General features: G+C 39.0%; 1 protein-coding gene across 3 annotated transcripts in view; it reads right to left on the bottom strand.

Annotated features, from left to right (window-relative positions):
* Positions 1-13,783, bottom strand: part of LNX1 (ligand of numb-protein X 1) — a 229,492-nt gene that overhangs the window by 161,210 nt on the left and 54,499 nt on the right. The window lies entirely within an intron of this gene.

Raw genomic sequence — 13,783 nt, 5'->3', positions numbered from 1 at the left:
GAATTGATGAAGGCCTCAGTTTAAGATCTCTTTGCACCTGAAGGTCGAAGTTAGAACTGATTGGGCTTTTAAAAAAGTCTTCACCTTGTAGGGAAGGCAAAACAAAAGAGTGGGAGGGCCCATACAGACACAGAGATCTTCCTCTTGGATGGGGCCTTTTAGAACTAATTTTTCTTTTGGGGAGCCACATGCTCTGTTGGGGACTACATACAACTAAAAGACTGGAGACATAAGCTGGAAACAGAAGACAGGGAGAGAGAGCCTGACAGAGGCAAGCATTGTTTGTCTTCCATTGGCAAGTGGGGCTCCTAGGAGTGCAACTCTAAGATTTTTTTATATTGTTTTTATATTAATGGGAGGCATTCCTAGATCAAAGAACCTCAGAGTGACAGGAAAGGTGGGGCTCACCTGAGGAGAGAGTTGCACACTCAAATTTTGGGCTCAAGCTTTCCTGTTACTGTTGAAGGCACCTCCCTTTTCACAATCACCCAGGTTTTCAGTTTAGGTATCATCTCCCCACCATGTGTATCCAATAATTTTGAAGACCAGTCAATTTTACTTTCTCAACAACTCATCTCTCCTCTAATCCTGGTGTAGACTCTTCACCTCACACATGAAATATGGAACTAGCTTGCTGGTTGATATCTCTCCATTAAGTTTCCAGACCTTTTAACGTTCAGCTGCCAAGTTGATTTTCCAAAGGGACTAACCATGTCACCTTTCTTATTCAATAAACCCCAGGGGTTCCTATCAAGTCCAGAACCAACTCTCAGACTTCAAAGTCCTTCACAACCTGTTTCCTTCCAAAGCCAGATCTTCTCCATTTGCTTTCTGTGGCCTGAAATCTCTTTTTTGGGGGGGAAACAAGATCTTTCACTCCACAATTAGAGATAAAAAACTTGGGCTGGATGGTGGAGGTAACATATTGGTTCTAAGTGATTCACAGTGAAGTGTAAACATTCAAGTAGCTGGTAGTTAGACTATTAAAAGTTAGTTTAAAAATGGAGAAGAATATCAATTTTCTTTAGAGGAAGGGTTCTAACAGAAGCTTAGCTTTTTGACAACTGTCTCATAATCTAATCATTCCAATCTGATCTAAGACCTCTGACTCCACCTTGGATACCACTGGAGGGGGTAGGAAAGCTTGAATTGGCCTAAGGGGGCCATATGTCCCCACAAGTCTTTGTATTTTTATGTTCCCAAACTTGGGCTAAGAACTCCTGCAGATGGTACCAGGAACATGTGAATTTTATATTATAAAGGTCAATTCCTACATAACCTCTTTTTTTCTTAGTTTTTGGATAGGGAATTGCATACTATAGTCAACCAGAGTTGTACTTTCTGTTTAGATCAGAAGTTTTTAATCTTTTTTGTATTATGGATCCAATCACTAACCTGGTAAAGATTTAAGGACTCCCTCTCAGAGTAATGTTTTTGTTTGGTTATTTTGTTGTTGCTGTGTTGCAATCAGGGTTAAATGACTTGCCCAGGGTCACACATCTAGAAAGCATCTAAGTGTGCAATTGAACTCAGGTCCTCTTGACTCCAGAGCTGGGATTGTATATACCATACCATGTTTTTATTTTATTTTTTATCTTAATAGCATTTTATTTTTCCTAATGTTTCTATTTTTTAAATCTTAATAGTATTTTATTTTTCCCCAAACATGTAAAGATAATTTTCAACTTTAATTTTTTCTCTTTTTTCTCCCCCTTTTCCCAATTATATGCAAAGATATGAAACATTCATCCCTTTGTAAGCTTTGGAGTGCCACATTTTTCTACCTTCCCTTCCCTCCTCCTTATTGCAGTGAGCAATCTGATACAGGTTGAACACATACAATTGTGTTTAACATATTTCTATATTTGTCATGTTGTAAAAGAAGATTTAGAATTAATGAGGGGTGGCTAGGTGGTGCAGTGGATAGAGCACCAGCCTTGGAGTCAGGAGTACCTGGGTTTAAATCTGATCTCAGACACTTAATAATTACCTAGCTGTGTGGCCTTGGGTAAGCCACTTAACCCCATTTGCCTTGCAAAAAAAAAAAAAACAACCTAAAAAAAAGAAAAAATAGAATTAATGAGGAAAAGTCATGAGAGGGGTGGATAGGGGGCACAGTGAATAGAGCACTGGCCTTGGAGGCAGGAGTACCTGGGTTCAAATCCGACCTCAGACACTTAATAATTACCTAGCCCTGTAGCCTTGGGCAAGCCACTTAAACCCATTGCCTTGAGAAATCTAAAAAAAAAAAAAGTCATGAGAAATAAAGAAAAACAAGAAAGAAGTTTTTAAAAGTTTTTTTAAGTTTCAACATTAATTTTGTAAGATTTTAAGTTCCAAATTTTTCTCTCCTTCTTCCCTCCCCTCTCTCTGAGACAACAATAGGTTATACATGTAAAATCATGTTAAACATATTTTTATATTAGTCATATTGCAAAAGAATTGGGGAAAAGAAGGCAACCATGAGAAAGAAAAAAAAAAGTGAAAATAGATTGCTTCAATCTGTATTTAGATCCCATAGTTCTTTCTCTGGATGTGAGGGGGCATTTTACATCACAAGTCTTTTATATCAATATTTTTAAATAATGGAAGAAATGCTAAATTTCAATTGTAGGTGAGCCAAATTAAAGATGAGATTCTTTTTCCATACAAATTCACAAATTGCCTAAAATCTATTCATGGATTTCCCCCCACCAACCTCCATCCACACCAAAGCAAAAGTCCTGCTCACTCCACACTTATCCTTCATGTTCCAATTTCATATGAGTACTGTTTTTGCTTAATTTTTATCTAAGGTACAAAGGCCCAAATCCTTTTGATTCTGAGTTGGCATTTAGATAACAAGTAGCTTACTGCAGTGTCTAGTCTGCTGGATGGATTTAGGATGATCTGGATTCAGAGTCAATTTTAGGACTTGTCACTCAGCCCTTCTGAGACTCAGTTTCTCATTTGTAGGGGATAAATAATTATCCCATGTACCTCACATTATTGTGAGAATCAAAGTATTTTGTAAGCTATAAAACCTGATATAAATGACAGTAATAATTATCCTACCTGGTACGGTCTACTTTTCAGAGTGCCCAAAATGATACACTGCATTAAGCTTTACCCTTCAATTCAATGATTAGTTTTTACAAAAGCAAAACCAAGAATTGCCTGTAGAATCAAGAGAATGGGTTGTCTTTTGGGGGTGGGGGAAATATGGCTCATTTTCCTTGTCTCAAAACTCCCCTCCCCCATGAAATCAGTGAAGTTTGTCTTGATTAATAGGAAGCTAGGGGCAACTGGAAAGTGCAGGGTATAGAGGGCTGGGCCTTGAGTCAGGAAGACCTGAATTCAAATGCAGCCTCAGACACTTTCTAACTGTGTGACCCCAGTGTAATCCTGTTTACCTCAGTTTGTTTATCTGTAAAATGAGCTGAAGAAGGACACGGCAAACCATTCTAGTGTCTTTGCCAAAAAAACCCCAAAAGGGACCATCAACAGTCAGACACAACTTCAATAACTGAATAACAACACACTTATTAGCTCTAGGACCTCTGCCAAGAAAACCCCAATTGGGGCCATGAAGAGTGGGATGCAACAGAAAAAGACTGAACAGCAACAGACACTTATTAACTATTACTCTGGACAAGTCTCTTGACCTATCTCAACTTCAGTTTACTCAGCAGTAAAATGAGGCAATTTTATGCAGCTTCTTTTTTTTATTTTATTTATTTAATATTTATTCTCATTTTGTACAATTTTTTATATGTTAATAAAATATTCTTGTTTAAGAGTAAACAAAATACCCCCTCCCCCCAAAATATAGACTCACTTGAGTGATGAAAAGGGGAGAGAAAAAAATTAAAATTAAAATAAAAAAATAATAGTAATAATTATAGGTATGGCTAGGTAGTGCAGTGGATGGAGCACCAGGCCTAGAGCCAGGAGCACCTGAGCTCACATCTAGACCCGTACACCCAACAATCACCCAGCTGTGTGACATGCAAGCTACCCCAACCCCACTGCCCTGTATAAACCAAAAAAAAAAAGAAAAACAAAAGACCTAAAATAAAATAAAATAGTAATAATAGTAGGGGCGGTTGGGTGGCAGACAGAGCACTGGCCCTGGAGCCAGGTGCACCCAGGTCCAAATCCGGCCTCAGACACCCAAGGATCACCCTGCTATGTGGCCCCAGGCAGGCCACCGAGCCCCATTTGCCCTGTACCCTCCCCATAATCATAATAATCATAATAATCATAATAATCATAATAATAAATGTGCTTCAGTCTTTGTTCCAACCCCAACAACTCTGTCGTGAGTGGATCACATTCTTTATGATAAGTCCATCACAAAAGTTACTTCCATATTTTTCTACTGTTGCCATTGCTGATCACAACTCCCTTCTTTCATATTTCTCCACTACCATGTATTATATTTTCTCTCTCCTTTCACTATGACTCTGCTGGCACAGTGGCACAGCAGACAGATCTCCGGCCCTGGGGCCAAGAGGCCCCGAGCCCCCATACCACCCCTTAGGCCCAGCATCCACCTGGCCCTATGGTCCTGGGCAGGCCATCCAATCCCAGCCCCCTGCAAGAAGTAGAAAAGAAAATGTGTTATATCTGACCACTCTTCCCCCATGGTCCATCCTCTCCTCCTTTATTCACATCCCCACCCCTTCCCCCTGCTCTCCGCTTCTTCTTACTCCAGATGTTTATGCCCCATTGAGTATATTTGCTGTTTCCTCTCCTAGCCACCTCTGATGAGAGTGAAGATTCCCTCATTCCCCATTGTCTTCCCCCCTTCCATATCATTGCTATTGCTCATTGTAATAAAGAAAAAACTTATTATATGAGATATCTTAGCCTATTCCCCTTCTCCTTTTTCTTTCTCCCATTACATTTCCCTTTTTTCTATTGACTCCATTTTTATACCATATTTTATCTTCAAATTCAGCTTTTTCCTGTGCTTCATCTATAAAAGCTCCTTCTACCTGCTCTGTTAATTGAGAAGGTTCATATGAGTATTATCAGTGTCATTTTTCTATGCAGGAATACATGCAGTTCATCATCATCATTAAGTCTCTCATATTTTCCCCCTCTCCTCCACTCTTTATGCTTCACCTGAGTTGTGTATTTGAAGATCAAACCTTGTATTCAGCTCTGGCTATTCCAACAGGAACATTTGAAATTCCCCTGGTTCATTGAAAGTCCATCTTTTTCCCTGGAAGAGGACATTCAGTTTTGCTGAGTAGTTGATTCTTGGCTGCATTCTAAGCTCTTTTGCCTTCTGGTATATTATATTCCAAGCCCTACGAGCTTCCAATGTAGTTGCTGCTAAGTCCTGTGTGACCCTGACTGCAGCTCCATGATATTTGAACTGTGTCCTTCTGGCTGCTTGTAATATTTTCTCTTTGACTTGGGAATTCTGGAACTTGGCTATAATATTCCTGGGGGTTGGTTTTTTGGGATCTCTTTCTTGGGGGGATCAGTGGATTCTCTCCATTTCTATTTTGCCCTCTGCTTCTAGGATATCAGGGCAATTTCCTGTAGTAATTCTTTGAAAATGATGTCAAGGCTCTTTTCCTGATCATGACTTTCAGGTGTTCCAATAATTTTTAAATCATCTTTCCTAAGTCTGTTTTCCATATCAGTTGTTTTTGCAATGAGATGTTTCACATTTTCTTCTAATTTTTCATTCTTTTGGTTTTGAAGTATTGATTCCTGATTTCTCTTAAATTCATCAATCTCCCTGAGTTCTATTCTTTGTCTGAAGGATTTATTTTCCTCAGAGAACTTTCTTATCTTTTTTTTCCATCTGGTCAGTTCTGCTTTTTAAAGCATTCTTCTCCTCAATAACTTTTTGAACTGTTTTATCCATTTGGCCTAAGCTGGTTTTTAGCATGCTATTTTCTTCAGCATTTTTTTTTTTTTGGATTTCCTTGACTAAGCTGTTGACTTCATTTTTCCTGTTTTTCCTGCATCACTCTCATTTCTTTTCCCATTTTTTCTTTTAACTCCCTTATTTGATTTTCAAAGTTTTTTGGAGCTCTGTTGTAGCCTGATCCCAGTTTCTGTTTTTCTTGGAGTCTTTAGATGCAGGAGTTTGTGCTTCCTCATCTTCACACTGAGCATATTGATCCTTCTTGGGATCATAGATAATGTATTTCTCAATGGTGTTCCTCTTGTTTCTCTGCTTGCTCATTTTCCCAGTCTTAGCCTGTTTTTCCTTCCTGAGCTTTTGGGACACTCCCACAAGGGTCTCAGTGTGTGAGGCTTGTCCTCCCACCTGGTCTGTGAATGACCATATGTGCCCCCCTCTGCCATGCAGCTGAGGTGGGGGGGGCTGCTGTTCTATGGGGGGGCCTAGACTGGGATCAGGATCTGAATGTGGCCAGAGCCCCAGAGTCCTGTTTCAGGGACAGAGGACAGAGCTTGGCAGTCTCTCTTCACTCCTCTCCCTAGGTTCAATGGGCTTGTGCCCTGGGGGCTCCTGCCAACTGGCTCCACCTGCTTATGTTTCCTGGATCTGGACTGCCTTGGGCTGGGCTTCATCTGCTCACGCTGGCAGAGGTCTCCTGCTGTTCCCCCAATTTGTGCCTGGTGCTCCCTTTGGCGTAGATCAGGAAACTCCCCCACTGCTGGAAGCCGTGGCTCCCAGTGCCCTGGTGTTGCCTCCAGGAGGCTGAAGTTCTTTCTCTCTGGCAGGCCACCCCTCCGACCCCAGGGAGCAGAGCTTTTCTGCTCTTTTCCAGGTTACCTTGAGTAGGAGAACTGCCTCACTGGGTCCCTCTGTGGGTTCTGTCTCTCGACAATTTAGTTGGAGTCCTTAGTTTAGAAGTTTTATGAGAGCGCTGAAGACACGATCCTCTCTTGTCGCCATCTTGGCTCCACCTCCAATTTTATGCAGCTTCTAAGATCCCTTCCTTCTCTGAATCTAATAGACCAAGATCATGTGCATAAGGCATGTCCCCCTTCTCCCCCTGGTTCTGAGAAGTTTAACTGCCTAAATTAGGATTATCCATCAAAAGCTAAGCAAGAGCCATCCTTGGCTGGGAAACTGAACTTGAACCAAAAACAGGTGTTAAATAGGAAAGGCTCACCTCCTACTAATGTAGAGTCACCAAAACCTTTGTATTAGAATAAATGAGGGCCGTATATCCTCAGAAGAGAAAAAAATGCTAGCCCGAAGTATCTTTTAACTCTGATAGAAAAGGAGGAACCCCTGCAAATGTAGGAGTCTTGCATGTTTCTTGGGAAAATATTTTATTCGCATCCTTCCCCTCAATGCAATATAGGCATGGCCTTTGATTTCTGGGCTACCCTGGAGGAGTTGGGGGTGTTTCTTCGATGACTCTTCACCTTTTCTCAGTTAGGCAGTAACAATGGCTGGGCTGGGGTGAGTCTGTGCCATCCCCTTGTCCCCCTCTTCTCCACTTTGTCATAGCATGGTAAGGACACCTTCTGAAAGGATGCAAGGAATTTCAAAGCTGAGCATCTCATTGTGTGGGAATGGCACAAAACCCCAAAGAAACCATTGAGGTGAATTTTATACCCTGCTATCTCTGTTTTAGTATGGTGATAAGGTGACACCCAATGGAAAATGAGAGGTAACAAGCAAGACTTGATAACAGGATCTTTGGAATAACCCTTTACTACTTCTTACATCAATTGAAATATCTCACAATTTTGTTGTTCAGTCATTTTTTTCAGTCATATCTCTCTTCCTGATCCCATTTGGATTTTTTTTTTTGGCATTTGGTTTGACATTTCCTTCTCCAACTCATTTTATGATGAGAAAATGAGAAAAACAGGGTTAAATGACTCATCTAGGGTCACCCAGCTAATAAGTATCTGAAGCTGGATTTGAACTCAGGAAGATGAGTCTTCCTGATTTCATGGTCAATACTCTGTCCACCCCACCACCTGGTTGTCCTGTAATAAGTGCTGAGACGGGATTTACTGTATTTGAATCCAGTTCTTCCTATCTTCAGGTCAAACAATTAAGAATGAAAAATGTACGTTAGAGGCAAGTTCATTATCTTTGTGAGCCTTTTAAGCTTCAAACCCCTAATACAGTTTGGAATGATTCTTTTGCTCCAGAAAGGACTTCTGAAATTCCTTTATGCTTCATTGCTTTCATCTTTTCACATTTTTACTTTGCTGATGTCTAACTGGGATAGACTATATTACATTTGCATTTGGAATTCAATTTATATCATAGAGGTTAGAGAAAGAGTCCTAGAATTGGAAATAACCAGATAAGGAAACTCCCTTTAGCATTTCAAGTCTGTATTCTTAGAGAATTGTCTTAAGCGCTAAGAGATTAAATGATTTGCCAAGGGTTACATAGCCATTTATATCAGAAATTGGACTTGAACTGGATTTTGTGGTTTCAAGTTCAGCTCTCTATTCACTACATTAGTTAGCTGGCACATATCGGCACTTAATGGATATTTGGGTTTTTTTTTTTTTTAGGTTTTTGCAAGGCAAACGGGGTTAAGTGGCTTCCCCAAGGCCACACAATGGATATTTGTTGGTTGAATGATTGAATCTAAGTGAAAAAAGGGAAATATTATTCTACTACATATGATAATTCATTTTTAAAATTCTTAGATCCTATAACTTACAAAGCATGCTATTTAATTGATTGAAGATCTATAAACTTAGGGAAATGTAATTTTGTACATATTAAATATGTTTTGTATAATTCTTTCTCCGTTCCATGAAACTAATCTGTAATATGAGAACTTTAATAATATGAGCATCGATTTTACCAGTATCCTGCTTGCCTTTCCAAAGTGAAAATGTTCCCATGACTAAGATGATTACAGGAATTTGGGGTGTCCTGGAGGGATAGGAGGGAGGGAAGACAAGTAGCATGGGAAAAGAAAAATACAAGAATCATGGTAAGCAAATCATTTGTTACTTATTGTTCTGGATTTAAAGTCATTATGATCTCCCCCCCCATACTTGGTGAAAGATTATAGGATATGATAAAGACAGATCCAAACTCTCTCTGCCTTTCCATCTTAAACAGTCCCTAGCATATAGCAGCTACTTTGTAAATTTTGTTGAATCAAATTGAACACAACTTGGTTTAGTAGGTTGTTATTGGTTGTCCTTTGTTCTCAAAGAAGACCATGATGTCAGGGAGGTGATGTCATCTCAAGCATATGAATTGGATTTAAGTGAGGGAGGCTGTGCTAAGTCACCATGTTCACTTTTTCCTCAGGAGTCATATGGGTCAGTGGCCAGATATGAATCAGGACGACTGGAGATGGCCCTGGATGCAAGTGTTAAGTGACTTACCCAAGGTCACATAAGTAGTCTGAGGCCAGATTTGAACTTAGGGCTGATGCTCTATGCATTGCTCCAATATATAAGTGACCTGAGACTCTAGCTTGGCAGTGAGGAACAAGAGATCAAGGTGAGTGCTATAATTTCATCTTTGGGGGGAACACCTGGTGAGATGTATGTGCAGGCTGTTTTCTGATTTTCTAGTTTCTTTTCTGATCACAGATCAGAGAGAACTTCTGAGAACATATTTTCCTGCCTATGATTTGATGGACACTGGTGCATTGAGAAAGTTCCAATAGCAGTAAATGATGGTAGTGGAACACGTACCTGCAAACAGTCTGAGAAAGGAATGAGAGGATACTGTTCATGTCCTCTAACATCCTGACTGTGAATACAAAGGGATTGTGAATTCCCTAGGTAACCCAAACCCATAATTTTACCTTCTAACCTTCTTCAGTAGATCAGCTTTTGGGGGGTTTGCCTCAAGAGTAAGTCAAGGTTCAGAATTCCCAAGTTTGAGTGCTTAGGTCTAAGCCTCCTAGAGAAAGATATGTTCAAAGTGAGTTTTTTGGAGAAGAATGGAGATTACCTGGAGGGTTACTAAAACCATGACTCATGGGAAGCAAGCTATCCGGGCCTTGCCAACCTTGGTCTTGCTGTTAGTTATTTGTACAGTGCAGGTCCCATGGGAAGAGGCTTGCTTGTTCAACAACCTATACCCCATAAAATGTGTTTTACTTCCTAGGTAGTGTCCAATTTACCTACTTTATATGTTCTGTATTTAATCATGGGATACAATGAGACCTTTACATCTTATGCATTTTGTATGAGGTTAAAATAAAAGTTTCCCAATGCTCATCTTCAATTTATTGTTTGCTGAGTACTGATTGGAGATCATGTTATTATGCTCATTGGGGAAAATCAGTACATGAGTTAAACCTAAACCTTGTTCAGGGATTTATTAGGAGTAAAATTTTGCAATAAGGATTACTGAACCCAGTCTAGGACATTCCCCAGGGTCCTTAGGGGAATCCTGGGGCACAGACTACATTTTAGAATATAGTACATTCAAAGAGGATCCAATATTAATCAGTAAGTGGAGGCTCAGAGATAAATTCTGATGGGGGGGTAGATAAATCCATAGATCTCTAGGCAACTAGTGGTGCTAGTCCACAGCCAGAGGCAGAGCTGTGGGACAGAAAGTCTTAGACTCTCTAGTAACCATAAGGAGTATTGAGTTTATTCAGTGTTTGGTCCCAAGGTAGCAAGTACAAACTGACATGGCTCTTCTCAGTGATAAGTTACAAGTATCATATAGTGGTTTAATGTAGGGACTTGTCTGGAGTACACTTTTTTGCATGGATTTATTTTTCCCTTGTTAAATCTTCTTCAGTACTGATCCCGCCATTCTGTAGAGTGATCTGGAACTATGCCCAAAGGGTAATAAAACTGAACATACCCTTTGATCCCAAAATACCAGTACTGTCTATATTCCAAAGAAATCACAAAAAATGGGAAAAGTCCCACATGTTCCAAAATATCCATAGCAGCTCTTTTTGTAATGGCAAAGAATTGGAAATTGAGGGGATGCCCCTCAGTTGGGGAAAGGCTGAACAAGTTATGATATATGAATGTTATGGAGTACTGTTGTTTTGTAAGAAATCATGTGCAGTCAGACTTTAAGGAAGCATAGAAAGACTTACATGAACTGATGCTGAGTGAATCAAGCAGAGCCAAAAGAATATTATACATATTAACAACATTATAAGATGATCAGAGACAAGGACAACCCTGATAGACCTGCTGTGGAAATGCTATCCACATCCAGAGGAAAAAAATATTTAGAGTGTGAATGCCTACTATGTTTACTTTTTTAAAACTTCTGTTATGATTTTCTTTCTCATGATTTTCCCCTTCCCTTTAATTTGAATTCCTTTCTCACAACACAACCTATATGTAAATATGTTATATATGAATGTACATTTACAATTTTTATCAAGACTATTTGCTGCCATGGGGAGGAGAGAGGGAAGGGAGGGTGGTAGAAAAGTGTGGAACTCATATATAGATGAATGTTGAAAAACTAACACAACATGTAATTGGAAAAATAATCTTCAGATACCAGAATATAAGTGCAAATCCCAGCTTGGCCACTACTTATGTAAACTTAGGCAAATCATTCAATGTTTCTGAGACTCAGTTTCTTCATTTGTAAAAAAGAAAAGGTTGGAAAAGACACATTATAGTTCTAAATCTATGATCTGTGAATCATCTATCAAATGAAGTATTTAATGCCATCCTGGAACTCTACAGATTACCTTATAATTTTGCTATGAAGACATTTTGGGACTTATTTTCTCACAGAATACTAAAAATAGAGTTAGATGGGATTTTAGATGTTATCTAATCCAACACCCCCTCTCCCCTATCCTGTGCCCATTTTATAGATTGGTACATGACTTGACCAAGGAAAAACAAACACAACATATAAGTGGTAAAGTAGGATAACACCTCTGGTTTTTCAGTTTTGTTTTCTTACTGAGAACCCCCTACTCAACTAAACTGCTATTATCTCAACAAGTATTGCTCACACAATTTCAACATAATGTAGTTGGTTCCTCATTGAAGTAGAGGCACATGATGGAATTGTTATTCTCAGCCTATAACCACCATAAATAAGCAGTAATTATTAACAAGGAAACAAAGCATAATATGCATTAAATATTTGCTGAGCTAATCAAAGTCCATTGGTCTCCTAAATCTCCCAAAGACCCTCAGACATTGGGTTCATTTGGACTTGGTAATTTTAGGAGGTACACTGTTTGATTCCTACATTGTAGAGACACAGTTCCTCTAAGATGTTAGGTTCCCACTTTTTTATTTTGCTCAGCCCAATCATGGAATTCCTGAACACATACAAAAAGGAAATGAGTATATGATCCATTTTAACTGTATGATTGCTAGCAGGGACCTCTGACCTCATCTGGCTATGGCTGTTAATATAGAAAAGTTAGTACATTCAGCAGCCAACTCTGGCCAGAAGGTTGACTCTACCCTTGTTGGTTAACCTTTCACTCTTAACTTGATCATCTCCTGTCCTTTCTATACTATTCTCTCAAAAAAAAAATGTAAGGAGGCTGTGCTTGAAAGCTGGGGAAGTGGGAACTTGCAGTCAAGTTAACAAGCATTAATTAGGCACCTACTATATAACATGCTGGAACTGTTAAAATTGTCTTGAGACAGTTGATTGTTGAATTTCCAATATGAGCTTTTATATCTCAGAAAGCAATAAATACTACAAATTAGAGCATAATTTGTTGTTTTGCTGATGATCTAGATTGAAGAAAATAATGCTACTTCAGATTAAACTTTAAAGTGTCAAATTTTCTTTTGGAAAGCAGATTTTTAGATATTTATTATTAAAATAAACTGAAAATTTACTTCAAATCTGTCATAACAGCACACAAATCTAATCTATTTTTCCTCTTCAAGGATATATGAAAAGTGACACAGGAAGTCTTAGAAAGTGAAGAGCTGGGGCGGCTAGGTGGCGCAGTGGATAGAGCACCGGCCCTGGAGTCAGGAGTACCTGAGTTCAAATCCAGCCTCAGACACTTGATAATTACCTAGCTGTGTGGCCTTGGGCAAGCCACTTAACCCCATTTGCCTCACAAAAAAAAAAAAAAACAAGAAAAAAAGAAAGTGAAGAGCTCTCTGTGACCAATTTCAAACAAAATGTATCCACATTTATGTTGTCCTCACTGTTCTACCTCATATTTATACCAGTCATTTCACTCAACTAACTAGTTTCAAGGTCCTAATTCTGAACCCAGAGTCCATTGTAAGGTCTCAAGGTCAGAATTTCTTCCTAAGAAATGTTGAATGGCATAATAGTATAGTAGAAAGAACTGTATCTGTCATCTGAAGAAGTTGGTATAAGTCTTTGCTCTACTATTCAATTGCGACACTAACTGATTTTTGGTCAACACATCTTCTTTGAGCCTCCAATTTTTCATCTATAAAATGGAAGAAATAATTGCTTATACCTCCTACCTCACTGGACTGGTGAAAAAATAAAATGAAGTTGGGTAGGTAAAGGGCTTTGCAAACGTCAAAACATTATATAAATATAAGCCACTAAAATTAGACAAACTCTCTTCTATCCTAGGGAAAATTCTAGAATTATCTTTCTAGACTATATAATTTTTATATGTCTACATTTTGTTTGGTCTGAATTAATCCAGAGATTTTTTTTTTTTTTTAGATTTTTTTCAAGGCAATGGGGTTAAGTGGCTTGCCCAAGGCCACACAGAATGGGTAATTATTGTGTCTGAGGCCAGATTTGAACTCAGGTACTACTGACTTCAGGGCCGGTGCTCTATCCACTGCACCACCTAGCCACCCCCAGATCAGAGATTCTTAATCTGGATTTCATGAACTTATTTTTATAAAAAAATTTTTTATATAACTATATTTCGATATAATTGGTTTCCTTTAT

Source organism: Macrotis lagotis, chromosome 3 (genome assembly GCF_037893015.1).
Source record: "Macrotis lagotis isolate mMagLag1 chromosome 3, bilby.v1.9.chrom.fasta, whole genome shotgun sequence".
NCBI classification, from domain to species: Eukaryota; Metazoa; Chordata; class Mammalia; order Peramelemorphia; family Peramelidae; genus Macrotis; species Macrotis lagotis.
Note: the sequence above shows the minus strand (reverse complement) of the source record. Positions and strands in the feature narration are given on the sequence as shown.